This window comes from Bos taurus, chromosome 8 (genome assembly GCF_002263795.3).
Source record: "Bos taurus isolate L1 Dominette 01449 registration number 42190680 breed Hereford chromosome 8, ARS-UCD2.0, whole genome shotgun sequence".
In the NCBI taxonomy this organism is placed as follows: Eukaryota; Metazoa; Chordata; class Mammalia; order Artiodactyla; family Bovidae; genus Bos; species Bos taurus.
In genome coordinates this window covers 2,421,555-2,436,132 of record NC_037335.1, presented here as the reverse complement: position 1 = coordinate 2,436,132, position 14,578 = coordinate 2,421,555, and positions in this window count along the sequence as shown.

Below are 14,578 nucleotides of genomic sequence, written 5' to 3'. Positions count from 1 at the left end.
CTCTTGATTCTTTTCCTAGATAAAAAGAAGTAAGGATGAAGAATGAAGTTAAAGAATCACTGGTTCTCTACTTTTAAGAGCCCTGTTAGCAACCCTGCAGGCAGATCACATAGGCAAGATAACATCAGAAGAAAGATTCATGCTGAACACAACCTCATGCCTCAATGAGTCACTGAGATAATTCCCCATTTCCCCCTTTAAAATCCTTTCATGGCTCAGAAGAATCTTCCAAGTCGGTCTCAAGACATGAGTCCACCTTCTCCCCAGATTGGTGGATTTTCTGATTAAAACACCATCCCTTTCTACTGACAGTTGCCTCTTGAATTATTGGCTTTGGAGCAGTGAACAACTGAACCTGACTTCAATAGCAAAAGTAGGGAAGATGGGCGAAAATAACCACTGGGGATGTGCAGCCCTGGTTATTACATCTGCTGCTATCTGGGCACCTGGAGTCCAAGGGCTTCTCATCCCAGAGGCAACGCTTCAATGACTCACTCTCAGAAATGGCTCCCCTCCACAAGGTGCAGGGCATGTGGAGACCTGAGTCATTTTTCTCAGTTGAACAGACAGGTCCCAGTAAGAGTTGGAAAGGACGTCTGAGGTGGAGGCAGCACTTTATCAGCTTATAATTTAATTTTATAAATTTCCTCCTTTCAGAGTCTTCTCTACAGAAACTACTTACTCATGTTGGTCTTCAACTATTGTACTAGGCTTTTTGTTCTCACTGACAAACACATATTCTACCATTTGACATTTATATGGAAAACGTATCATGCTTTTTTATTTCTGAAATGGAGCATAAGTATATTGAAATTTTAGTTTCAGGCCGGTTTATGTATTAAAGCCCATGAAATAAGATATCAAGATTAATTATTTTTAAAGAAAAACATTATTTTCAGAAATTAAAATATGCTGTACTAACAGCTTGAGTCTTCTTATATTCACATAGTGCTCTTTGAATGCATATGAAAATCAGATTACTAAATATAGAAACAAAAGTGTGTGTTAGTCACTCAGTTGTGTCTGACTCTTTGTGACCCCATGGACTGTAGCCCACCAGGCTCCTCTGTCCATGGGATTCTCCAGGCAAGAATACTGGAGTGGGTTGCCATTTCCTCCTCCAGGGTGGATCCTCCCAACCCAGGGATTGAACCCTGGGCCTCCTGCATTGCTGGCAGATTCTTTGGGTTTGTGGACACAGAAGACTACCTTTAGGCATTAATTTAACCACATGTTGTATATGTTCCAGGCCACTATCCCCTGAATAACAGTTATATCTGAACAACAGCTGTCGGGTTTCACACATTCACCTTATCTTAACGTGACTGATCTGGAGAGTTAGAAAGGGCCAAGCCCAGTTTAACTTCACTTTCAATCTCCCCCTCTTCAGAATGAGGTTGATTATAGGATGGTATCTACCCTCTAGGTCTGAGAAGCTGTAAAGGGGTAATCCTTCTACAGCAGCTGTGCCATGCCCAGAATACATCAAGTGCTCAATAAACATCAGTGTAGCTACCAGGAGCACTCAGACAGCTTCCAGTCATCCTTTGACTCGACCAGGACATACAGTCAGTTGATTCTCCCATCTTCTGTCTTCACACCCATAATAAGAGGGTCTTCCCTCTGAACCCAGTATAAATGTTATGGGCAATCAGTATATTCACAGTGTTAACTCTTTGATCCTCTCCAGCCTCATTCTACTACAATTCCCATTAAACCCAACTCTCTGCCTACTCCTTGAATGCTTGCCCCTGTGTAAGTGAATGTGGATAAACACACACACACACACACACACACCCCACAAGCATTCTGATTTGTGAAACCTTAACTTTATACCCACAAAACAACCTCAAGTAGGGCCCTTCAAAGGGCCCACCAATCCCTGTACACTTCTCACTCCACAGAACCAGACAAAATGTTATATCCTCCTCCATGAAAATCTCAAAACATCCTCCACATCTCCCTCCTCTTCAGATCATTGCTCAGATGTCAACTTCCTGATCATGACTCTCTGATTCTTGTGGAACTGTGATCCCATGGAAACCATTCTCCCAGCCTGGATTGGTACTCCCCCCGCCCGGACTTCCCTCTGTCTACCCTGCCACATCATGTGCTTCTAAAGTCATAGGCATGGTGTTTGTCTCCCCTAATAGAACGTGAGCCCCACAAGGACACAAATGTTGCAAACAAAATCCATCCTGTTTACAGATATATCTCTATAGCCTTTAACACTGCCAGGCTCATAATACTTCCTCTCAGAATAGAGTCATTCCATTAATGCATCAATATAGAAAGGATGCTTGCTTACAAAATGGACAAAGAATTGGAAAATCAAATTCCTTTAGTAATTCAGAAACCTTGGGCTGAAGGTTGAGTGATAATGGATTTTTCCCACTTGGGAGAAGGGTTTTGGGTGATAATGACCAGAGAGAAATGGAGTTAATCAACGTCTTAGGTGGACATATCTTAAAAACACACTGCAACTTGAGTAAGCAAACTGTCCCTGCTCTCTCTCTCCTATGAGTGGGGTCTGGAGAGAGAAGGGGAACAAACTCTTCCAAGAGTGCGGATTCTCATGAGCTGGGGCAGAGGCAGTGAGAGAAAATGCAAGAGGTCTAAGCTGGGTCCCTAGATCTGCCCTCAGAGGAGCAGTGCAGAGACAGGTGGTGGGAGTTCTCTGGCAGATGAATCATGTGAAATGGACAGAGTGTTGGAAACAAAACTCCAGAAGGCCCTGAATTTCTCTCTGACAGCCCTTGACCGTGTAATAAGAACTAATTACTTGGGGCTTAAGGGATTTGGGGGATTTTCCCATATTCTCATTTTGGAAGCAGAATTTTTGATTTCAGGCCTCTGTTTTTTTGTCCAAAGACTTTTATCAAGACAAATTATGTGACCAACAGAGAAACTAAAACTTCTTGGATTCTATGATTCCTTATAAACTACAAAATGCTACCTATAAAACCTGAATTATGCCCATTTTACAAAAGCTAACACCTGTTTCACAAGTGTTGTATAAGACATTAAGCTAGCTCATTCATGAATTAATCTTTAATATGTACTTTCATGGACCAGATGAGATGTGGGAAAAGTAATCGAATAGCTTCTTCCAATAAGAACATTGAATAGGTGGATAAACTAGAAACAAAGGTTTTAGCTGTATCACTTGAGGTTTTTAGTAAAAGAACGAACAGACAGAACCTGGTCTGTCTAATTGATACAGAAGAGAAGCTTGCTCCATGAAACCACGTGGCTCCTGTATGCCAGGAACCAGGCTCCAGACCCTGGAGCAAGGTTTACATGCAGCCGCTCCTCACGCTGCCTGTAGGACCCTGATCTGTTCTGCTGTCACACCTGTGACATCACACCCCCAACAGACACAATGTGTCTGCTGCACACTTGTCAGAAGGCCAGTTCTCCCCTGCAGGCCTTTGCTCTCACCTCCCACCTTCAAATCTATCTTGTCTCCTAATTGGTAAGATCTAAGCCACACAGAGGAGCCTGGTAGGCTGCAGTCCATGGGGTTGCGAAGAGTCGGACACGACTGGCGACTTCCCTTTCATGCATTGGAGAAGGAAATGGCAACCCACTCCAGTGTTGTTGCCTGGAGAATCCCAGGGACGGGGGAGCCTGGTGGGATGCCGTCTATGGGGTCACACAGAGTTGGACACGACTGAAGTGACTTAGCAGCAGCAGCAGCAGCAAGCCACATGCCTAAGCTAATTAATGAAATCACAGAGACTAAAGGCCAAAATGGCATTAGTGATAAAGAAGCCACTTGCAAAGCAGAAACATAAGAGACATGAGTTCGATCCATTGATTCAAAAGATCTGCTAGAGGAGGGCACAGCAACCCACTCCAGTAATCTTGCCTAGAGAATTTCATTGATAGAGGAGCCTGGTGGGCTACAATCCATGGGGTCACAGAAGAGTTGGACTTGACTGAAGCAATCTAACACACAAGGTCCTTTCCAGATCTAAAAAGCCATCCATCACTCAGTCATGCCTTTGGCAGATATTGACCACATATTCAAAAATTAGGACACCCAAATTAACTACTTTTCTCAGTGCACTGACTTTTTAGGATGAAATAGTTTTATCTCTTTCAGACTTGATCATCTTTATCAATAAAAAGATTTTATTAATTTAAAATTAGCTTTTAAATGCACAGGGATTACAGGAATGCATTTTTATCAAAACCAAAGAGAAGCATAATATTGCTGTCACCTCCCGTCACTGCCTTCATGGTGGCCTGTTCTTCCTCATATTGGTGGAAATTACTATCACCAACCTGGTGGATTTCCTTCTAGAGAGTTTCTGTTGTCGATTCTCTTAGGATCTGAGGAAACATAATTAATCTTACGGCTAACTCAGGCAAGTATTGATTTACAATAATAATGAGTTTATACCAACAGACTCTTGAAAAAGAGATTTTCTAAAAAGTGTTGACTATTTACATACTAAACTAAATGCTAATACTAAATAATAAAATATATATTATAGATATTTATAATGTTAAAAAGTGAGTATTGCATTTAGAATATCATGGGAATTTTAACAGGCACAATGTCCTAAAATCTCACTTTAGCAAAACCCAAAAAAAAAAAAAAGGTCTTCTAAAACTCAAGAAAACGATTCCACTTGTAGAATGCTTTAATTTACCATTGTGTTTAAAACTCAAATCTGTACTTTCAGGTAAGCTATTTATATAGTTCAGTGTACAGTCAAAACACTCATAACACAGCACCAATTCAACATACTTGAGATTGTAGTTTGAAGACACTTTCACTGTGGGTTTCCCACGTGACTCACGTGGTAAAGAACCTGCCTGGCAATGCAAGAGACACAGTTCCATCTCTGGGTCAGGAAGATCCTCTGGAATAGGAAATGGCAACATACTCCAGTATTCTTGCCTGGAAATTTCATGGACAGAAGAGCCTACAGGGCTACAGTGCATGGGGTCACAAAGAGTCAGACATGACTGGGTACACATGCATTTTATGGAGGATCTGCAATAAATTATGTCTACAGAAAGCATCATCTTTATTACAGAATATTGGTGGAAAATTCTACACACAATTTTGCCCTCACTGTGTGTTGTATTTCATGGGTTACTATTCTGACCACAGATAATAGGAATTGCAAGTTATTCATTGAAGAACTGAGCTGAAATTCATTTGATTATGTGTAGCTAAGTGTGTTCTGTGTCAGACCAATGAAACATGCTGGATCTACAGTCAGACCACAGAACAGGCACACAAACTGTGGCAGATTACTTAATCTCTCTCACTTTATACCCTTGTTGCTAATTTTAAAATGATCATAAGTGTAAGAGAATTGTTAGAATCATAATTCTAATTCATGGAATTATTGTGAAAGTAAATGAGTTAATCCATGTGAAACATCCACAGTAGAATTTGGTACACACTAAGAGCTCAATAAATGTCATTTATTATTATTACCATGCTATCATAATTGTCGCTTTGTTATTATAAGTAGGTTTCTATGACTGCAAAGATTACTTTCACAAACTCATGTATCTAATGAGTGAAATTTTGATTCAAATATCTATAATTGAAGTTTAGTGTTCTCATGCCCAAAAGTTTTAATTATAACTTAAACTTTTTCTAATATGTACTTGTATCCTTTAAACAAAAAGTAGCTGAAATTCATACAGTGGATGTTAGTTTCTAAGACTCTTAACACACTCTTCTTGGCTTAAACTTCTTTCCAAAGCTCTAAGGGAAAAATCCATCTTTAAACATGCTCAACACAATTGATGAAACTGAATATTTTAAGAGAAAGGAAATTCATTGACATGTATTTCATAACTGGTATATTATTATAACAAAAACATTCACAAAATTTACTAATCTCTCCAAATATCTCATAGACCACTCTAGAATGTCAGCACTATCCCTGTGGGATGGGTCTTTCCCTGTAAGATCAGAAACAAGACAAGGATGCCCATTTTTTCCACACAGTTTTGGAAGTCAGCCACAGCATCCAGAGGAGAAAAATAAATTAAGGAATTCAAATTGAAAGGAAGATAACTGTTTGCAGATGACATAATACTATACATAGAAAATGCTACTAGATCTCATTAATGAAGTTGGTAAAGTCAAAGGACACTAAATTAATACACAGAAATCTGTGCTTTTCTACACACTTACAACAAAATATCAGAAAGAGAAATTAAGAAAACAATCCCAATCACCATTGCATCAAAAATATAAAATAAAATACCTAGCAAAAAACCTACCTAAGAAGGCAAAAGATCTGTTTACAGTAAATGATGTTAATGAAAAAAACTGAAGACTACACTCACAGATTGGAAGATATACCGTTTTGGGGGATTGGAAGAATTGAAATTGTTAAAAATGACAATGTTACTCAAGGCAATTATAGATTCAGGGTAATCCCCATTAAAATACAAATGGCAGTTTTCACAGACCTGGAACATTTCTGCTACTTATACAACCACACACACTGATTCTCAGAAGAGACCAGGAAGAGTTGACAAATGTCAATGCCCTATCACTTTATCATTTAGTTCCATCTACTAAGTCCAACTTTATACTTTGCTCCAAATGAAATTCTCTTTTGTTGTTTATCCATCTTCCTATTTTTTATTATCTTTCTTTTTGGAGCCCTCTCCCAGTTTTCCAGCCTTCAAGTAAATCATCAAAACCAAAGTGAACACCTAGTAAAATGAACACTCTCCCTGAAAATGTTTTCTATTGCATTTCCTTTCTTCCAAGCAGAGTCCTTTCTGATGTGTTATTTTCATAAGGTTTGCTGGTGGGGGAGGCAGCTGGGTGACTTGTACTGAGTATAAAGTTTCCTACTTTTTAGATAGCTACTCATACTTTCCAATGTCTTGCTCACCCGTATTTGACCTGTAATCATTTTTGTATCACTTCTGGATAACTAATTTTTACTGATGCTATACTCACTCTAATTTTCTTCAAGTAGACTCTCTTGTAATATCGTTATAACTCTCCATTTCCCGAAATAGTCACCAACTTGGTAGAATCATTATGTTTAAGTGATCATATTATATATTCTCTCATCTAAATCTTTCATTAATACAGCAAATAATATTACCACCAACCCTGGTTACTGCATTTTAGTTACTCCCTTACTTTTGAGTTATTTAGAGCAGACTTTTAAATTCCATTTTCCTGCCACTCACATCTGCTAAGACCTCTTAGACCTAAACCTTATTTCTAAAATATTCTGATAAATGTCCTGTGAGATAAAATCTTTAGCTTCACTAAGGTGAAATCATATTACTTTTTGCTCCTTGTCATTTACCTTCTAGGACAATCACTTTTATATGAAAAAAAAGAGAAAAAGCAGCTTAAGTTGTCAGAACTTGTCAGCTTACATTAATTATTGTAATGTGTAACATATCACCAACTTTGAAAACTGCTTTTACGCTCACCCAGCCTTCTTCCTCAGGGTCTGCACATTCACCCTGGTTCAGGTTTTAGGAACCACTCTCATGGTCGTAAGTTCTCAGAAGTAACAGGCAGTGTTATTCAGTGCTGACAACCAATTCTCGTGTGCCAGGAATGTAGTCTGCATAGGAAACAACACAAAACGCCTAACAGAAAACTACAGGAAACGCCTAACCTGTTAGTGCAACCTTTACACAGCCCCACCTATTCAGGGATCAGCTACGACAGCAGGCAGAATGTAGGTGACCTTCCAAGTGAAACAAGAGATTTAAAGGTAATTTTTTCAAATGTTTTTTTAAAAAGTCAGCTGACAAGAACTGTTTTCCATCATCCTTTTCAAACGTCTCACTTAGCTTATTTTTGTGATTAAAGACTTTCGTACATTCCTTTATTCCTTATGTAAATTGCATCCACTTTGCTTCGTGTGCCCATGCAGCTGTTCAAGGGATTCTATTAAACCTCTGGGAGCAGAAGATGTCAAATTTCTCTCATAAATAACCCTGAATAAGAAATCAAAGTATTTAAATAGCATACACAATCCACTTTTCCAGATGTTACCTATGGCTTATTTCCAATAAATCTCTGTTTACCATGGATGAATACTACATGCTACCAATAACAAACTCTCACCTTGAAAGTCAGCTGCAACATTTTAAAAAAAAAAAAAAACAGAACTAGAAATTTCTTAATTTTTGAATTAGTTGATGCCTCTGCCCCCAAATTCTCAGGGATTCAAGTCACTTCACATATACAAGAAGCTTGGCTCCTGTTATAACAGGAGGGAAATGTGTAGGGCACAAATTTTGAAAAAAATGGCATAACCCAAGGACACAATATAAATCAATTAGAATCAAATGGGTTCAAGATGGCACACAAGTAGACTGTGATAAGATCTTGATCCTCAATCAGCAAGCTAAATGACAAACCCAGAGGCACCATGACAACTCCATCAGTTCAGTTCAGTTGCTCAGTCCTGTCTGACTCTATGCGAACCCATGGACTGCAGCACGCCAATTCCTGGAGCCTGCTCCAGCTCATGTCCATCAACTAGGTAATGCCATCCAACCGTCTTATCCTCTGTCAACCCCTTCTCCACCTGCCTTCAATGTTTCCTAGCATCAGTGTATTATCTAATGAGTCAGCTCTTCACATCAGGTGGCCAAAGTATTGGAGTTTCAGTTTCAGCATCAGTCCATCCAATGAATATTCAGGACTAATTTCCTTCAGGATTGATTGGCTTGATCTCCTTGCAGTCCAAGGGACCCCCAAGAGTCTTTTCCAACTTCACATTTCAAAAACATCAATTCTTCAGTGCTCAGCTTTCTTTATGGCCCAACTCTCACATCCTTACACGACTACTGGAAAAATCATAGCTTTGACTAGACGGACTTTTGTAGACCAAATAATATCTCTGCTTTTTAATACACTGTCTAGGTTGGTCATAGCTTTTCTTTTAAGGAGCAAGCATCTGTTAATTTCATGGCTACTGTCACCATCGGCAGTGATTTTGAAGCCCAAGAAAATAAAGTCTGTCACTGTTTCCATTGTTTCCCCATCTATTTGCCATGAAGCGATGGGACCAGATGCCATGATCTTAGTTTTTGAATGTTGAATTTTAAGCCAGCCTTTTCACTTTCCTCTTTCATCAAGAGGAGTTAGTTCCTCTTTAATTTCTGCCATAAGGGTGGTGTCATCTGCATATCTGAGGCTACTGATATTTCTCGCAGCAGTCTTGATTCCCGCTTGTGATTCATCCAGCCTGGCATTTCACATGATGTACTCTGAATATAAGTTAAATAAGCAGGGTGACAATATACAGCCTTGACATTCTCCTTTCCCAATTTGGAACCAGTCTGTTGCTCCTTGTCTGGTTCTAACTGTTGCTTCTTGATCTGCATATAGATTTCTCAGGAAGCAGGTAAGGTGGTCTGGTATTCCCATCTCTCAGAATTTTCCACAGTTTGTTGTGATCCACACAGTCAAAGGCTTTAGCATAGTCATTCAAGCAGAAGTAGATGTTCTTCTGGAACTCTCTTGATTTTTCTACAATCCAGAAATGTTGGCAATTTGATCTCTGGTTCCTCTGCATTTTCTAAATCCAACTTGAACATCTGGAAGTTCTTGGTTCACATACTGTTGAAGCCTGGCTTGAAGAATTTTGAGCATTACTTTGCTAGCATGTGAGATGAGTACAATTGTGTAGTAGTTTGAACATTCTTTGTCATTGCTTTTCTTTGGGATTGGAATGAAAACTGACTTTTTCCAGTCCTGTGGCCACTGATGAGTTTTCCGGATTTGCTGGAATATTGAATGTAGCATGTTAATAGCATCATCTTTTATGATTTGAAATAGCTCAGTTGGAATGAAACTGTCAAAACACTAAGGAGTGGTGGGTGGCCCAATTCTTGGAACTCTCTACCCCTTCCCAAGAACAGTTGGAATAATCCTCCCACTCATTAGCATATGAAATTACCTTGCCTATAAAAACTAACCATGTTACCTTTTGTGGCCACACTCACCCTCTGCGACAGCCCACACTCTGTCTGTGGAGTGTGCTTCTCTCAGAATCTGAATAAACCCATTTCTTACCTGTCACTTTGTCTTTCACTGAATTCTTCCTGCACTGAGACATCAAGAACCTAAGCTGCATTCAGTTCTGAAACCAGCTGCCGTGGGTTTAGACCGGGTTGAGTCCCAGCCATGTGGGTTCAAGTGCCAATCTGAGGTAAATGGTTTCATTGTTAGGGAAATTAAAACTGAAGTATTGTTCAAGCTTCAGTAGACAAAGAAAACCAAGCAGGCCTCTGACCTTGATTCTGACCGCTTGGATGCCACCCTGGGTACCTGCCTGCCTGCTCACCCACAGACTGTTTCCAGGCAGCTGGGCGGATCCTAGATAAGACACGGAGCAAGTCCTGGGATTCTCCTGAGCCCTGGAGATCTGACCAAGCTCCTGGGTCTAGAGAATACCAGCACTCATAAGATAAAACAGGAAGCACTAACACGAAACCAGAGGTGCAGTTTGCTCAGAGACTAATGATGTTATCAGTTTTCAGCCTAGGATTATAAACAGGAACCTCGAACTGAAATTTGAAACTTCACCCAGAAAACGGATGCCCTACCTGGGACTTTTTCCCAGTTGGGACTCTGGACTTGCTGTGACATGGGACTTCCCAGTGCTGGTTAGGTCTGTATGTTGGTCAAAATCCAGTTTGATAGTATATCCTCTGCTGGAGGATACACTATCCTCCAGCAGAGTCAGTATATTGAAGGTCAGTATATTGAAAGGAAGCTAGATAATTCTCTGATAAGTACTGGTATTGCTTGAAGAAAGTGACCTGGTGAGTGCAGCCATGATATTAAAAGATGCTTGCTCCTTGGAAGAAAAGCTATGACAAACCTAGACAGCATATTAAAAAGCAGAGACATTACTTCACCAACAAAGGTTTGTCTAGTCAAAGCTATGGTTTTTTCCAGTAGTCATGTATGAATGTGAGTGTTGGACTATAAAGAAAGCTGAGCACCAAACAACTGATGCTTTTGAACTGTTGAAGAAGATTCTTGAGGATCCCTTGGACTGCGAGGAGATCAAACCACTCCGACTTAAAGGAAATCAATCCTGAATATTCATTAGACAGACTGATGCTGAAGCTGAAACTCCAATACTTTGGCCACCTGATGCAAAGAACCAACTCATTGGAAAAGACCCTGATGCTGGGAAAGATTGAAGGCAGGAGGAGAAGGGATTAACAGAGGATGAGATGGTTGGATGGCATCACCAAGTAATGGACATGAATTTGAATAGGCTTCCAGAGTTGGTGATGGACAGGGAAGCCTGGCATGTTGCAGTCCATGGGGTCCCAAAAATTGGACAGGACTGAGCAACTGAACTGAACTGAACTGAAGAAAGTGAAAGTCACTTAGTCATGTATGACTCTTTGCAACCCCATGGACTCCAGGCCCAAATACTGGAGTGGGTAGCCTTTCCCTTCTCCAGGGGATCTTCCCAACAAAGGAATCAAACTTAGGTCTCCCGCATTGCAGGAGGATTCTGTTATTATATTATTATATAATATTATATATAATTGGTATTATATATATTTAATATTATATAAATATTGGTATTTATATAATTCAATTATAATTGGTATTTATATGATACCATAGTATAATACCTGGTATTATATCTGTTTATGATATCTTTTTATCTGGTATTGCTTATCTGTTGGTTTATTTTGTTAACAAGTCCTCTGAACCTGAGATGGAAGTTAAAACTTCAGGCAGCACAGCTCTTAAGAAGAGATTCTAAAGGAAGAGGAAAACCAAGCTCTCTCTCAACAAAGTAGTCTACTGAATCGCTATTTGTGAACTGAAGATGCTCTTCCTAACATACAATCAAATTCTGTGAAAGCCCTTTTTAAATGTCTCAAAAATAGTCCCTCTAAATGTGTTTGTTTTTAAAGAAAATATAGTGTGCAGAATAGTGACAAAAGGAATATATGGTTGAAGAATGATATCAAAGATGGCTCTTTTAATTTCAATATGTTATAGTGACAAATAGCCTGAAACAAAGCAAAGACATTCAGTTTGTCTTGTAACTGTTCCCCTACCCATTTGTTGGCTAAATACACATTGGGTCAGGAATAAAGAAAACATATTGATTTAATTTATGTCCTTACATATTTTAAGATAAAGTATGGTGAAAAGAGTAGACTGCTGACAGTACTTTGAATGACAGACAATTTCTACTTAATGTTTATTTTGCTCCATGAATTTATGTATAAATTTTCTATTTAATCTATAACCTTACTCCTATGTGTTGAATTAACAATATTTATAACAGAATATTTACATAGGCAAAGGATTAATATTTAAAAGAACATATAGAGGAGGATCTTTGTTACAGTGCTTCAAAAACATGGATATAAAGTGTCTAAAAATAAGTACTTTTAAAATATTTTAAGATCCATCTTTCTAATATTTTATTCTAGCAATTCTAAACATCTATAAGTGAAACATTCCAGAATTCATAACAAATTAACTCTATATTAAGCATGTATTATACTTAGTATGACTAAAACACTAAGTAATATCTTTAGTAACTACTGAGATAATAATTCTAGGAATGGTTTCTTTCTCTGCAGTCTCAAACAGTTGCTCAAATGAGTTGTTCCAAAGTCTGGGCTAAGAAGGATGTGCTAGGAAACCTTATTATAGTCTTAAAATCTAATCTGAGTTATTAGTCCATCCAGTTGATATTTTGATCACTATCCTTTGATCTTTACATCAAGCGTCTCTAAACATTAGAAAGAAATAAAGATATATTGGTACTCTAAACCTCCCCCAAAATGTGTGATTTACATTATATGCAGATGTAACAACCAGAACTGAAATTAGACACTGTTAAAATAGATTAACTCCAAGAAGTATAGGGTAGGGATAGGTGGGAGGTATAGACACATTTTGGAGAAGGAACTGGCAACCCACTCCAGTGTTCTTGCCTGGGATGGGGGAGCCTGGTGGGCTGCCATTTATGGGGTCGTACAGAGTCAGACACGACTGAGGCAACTTAGCAGCAGCAGCAGCAGCAGCATAGACACATTTTATTTGGGGTCATACTGCTCTCTTCTGTTGTTTTAACACATAACGTTTCTTTTTTAATGCAAATAATATCAAACATGACTATACCCTGAAGGTTCACATCCAAAGACATGAAAACACAAATTACAAAGTTATCTATTGAGACACTGTTTATAGTATCAAGATATTGGAAACTATCTTTCTAAGTAAAAAGAAAGTTTAATAAACTATGGCACATCTAACAATAGAATACCATGCAGCTGTATAAGGAATTAGGATCTCTAACCTCATGTGAAGTGAATTATAGGATAAATGGGTCTACAAAGAAAGCTAAGTGCAAATAAAGGTCTATCATAGCTCTTTTGTAAGAAACACAGGATTTTTTTTTTTTTTTATGTATCTACTCTCTTGGACACAAAGAGAGGACAAATTAGAAATCACTGTTATGGGTTACCTCCCAGTGTGGGTGGGAATAGAGTGAAAGAATAGAAGGAATTTGGGGGAATAACACATCTCTGACAATTTTTTAAACAGTTCTAACCTTCAGAACCATGAAAGTATTTCACATGCTTAAAAAAAAAAAACACACACACACATAAAATTAAAAGGAAGAACTGTGAAATTAAAAAATAAAAACAAATAAACCAAAGTTGTATTTCACATTAATAATAAAACTACACTAAGGAGGCAGTGAGGAGGGGGAAGGAAAGAATAAACTTGGCAACTTTTAAACATAGTTTTTCAGCTAATTTTTCAGGATAAGGAAAGAAAATAACTTTAAACAAAGGGTGAACTCCAGAAAGGAGACTCATTTTACACAGAAGCATCAGCTAGCAACTCAAAGTAAAAGTTTGTGTGTATTCTAGTTGTGAAAGATTTAAGTAAGTAACAGAACCAGACATGGAACAATAAACTGGTTCAAACCGGGAAAGAAGAACGTCAAGGCTGTATACTGTCATTCTGTTTATTTAACTCATATACAGAGTACATCATGAGAAATGCCGGGCTAAATGAAACACAAGCTAGAATCAAGATTGCTGCAAGAAATATCAATAACCTCAGAAATGCAGATGACACCACACTTATGGCAGAAAATGAAGAGGAACTAGAGAGAATCTTAATGAAAGTGAAAGAGGAGAGTGAAAGAGCTGGCTTATAAACCAACATTCAAAAAACTAAGATCATGGCATCTGGTCCCATCACTTCATGGCAAATAGATGGGAAAACAATGGAAACAGTGACAGTTTTTGTTAGGATCCCAAATCACTGAGAACAATGACTCCAGCCATGCAATTAAAAGACGCTTGCTCCTTGGAAGAAAAGCTATAACAAATCTAGACAGCGTTAAAAAGCAGACACATCACTTTGCTGACAAAAGTCCATCTAGTCAAAGATATGATTTTTCAAGTAATCATGTATGAATATGAGAGTTGGACCATAAAGAAGGCTGAACGCCTAAGAACCTATGCTTTCGAATTGTGGTGCTGGAGAAGACTCTTGAGAGTTCCTTGGACAGCAAGGATATCCAACCAGTCA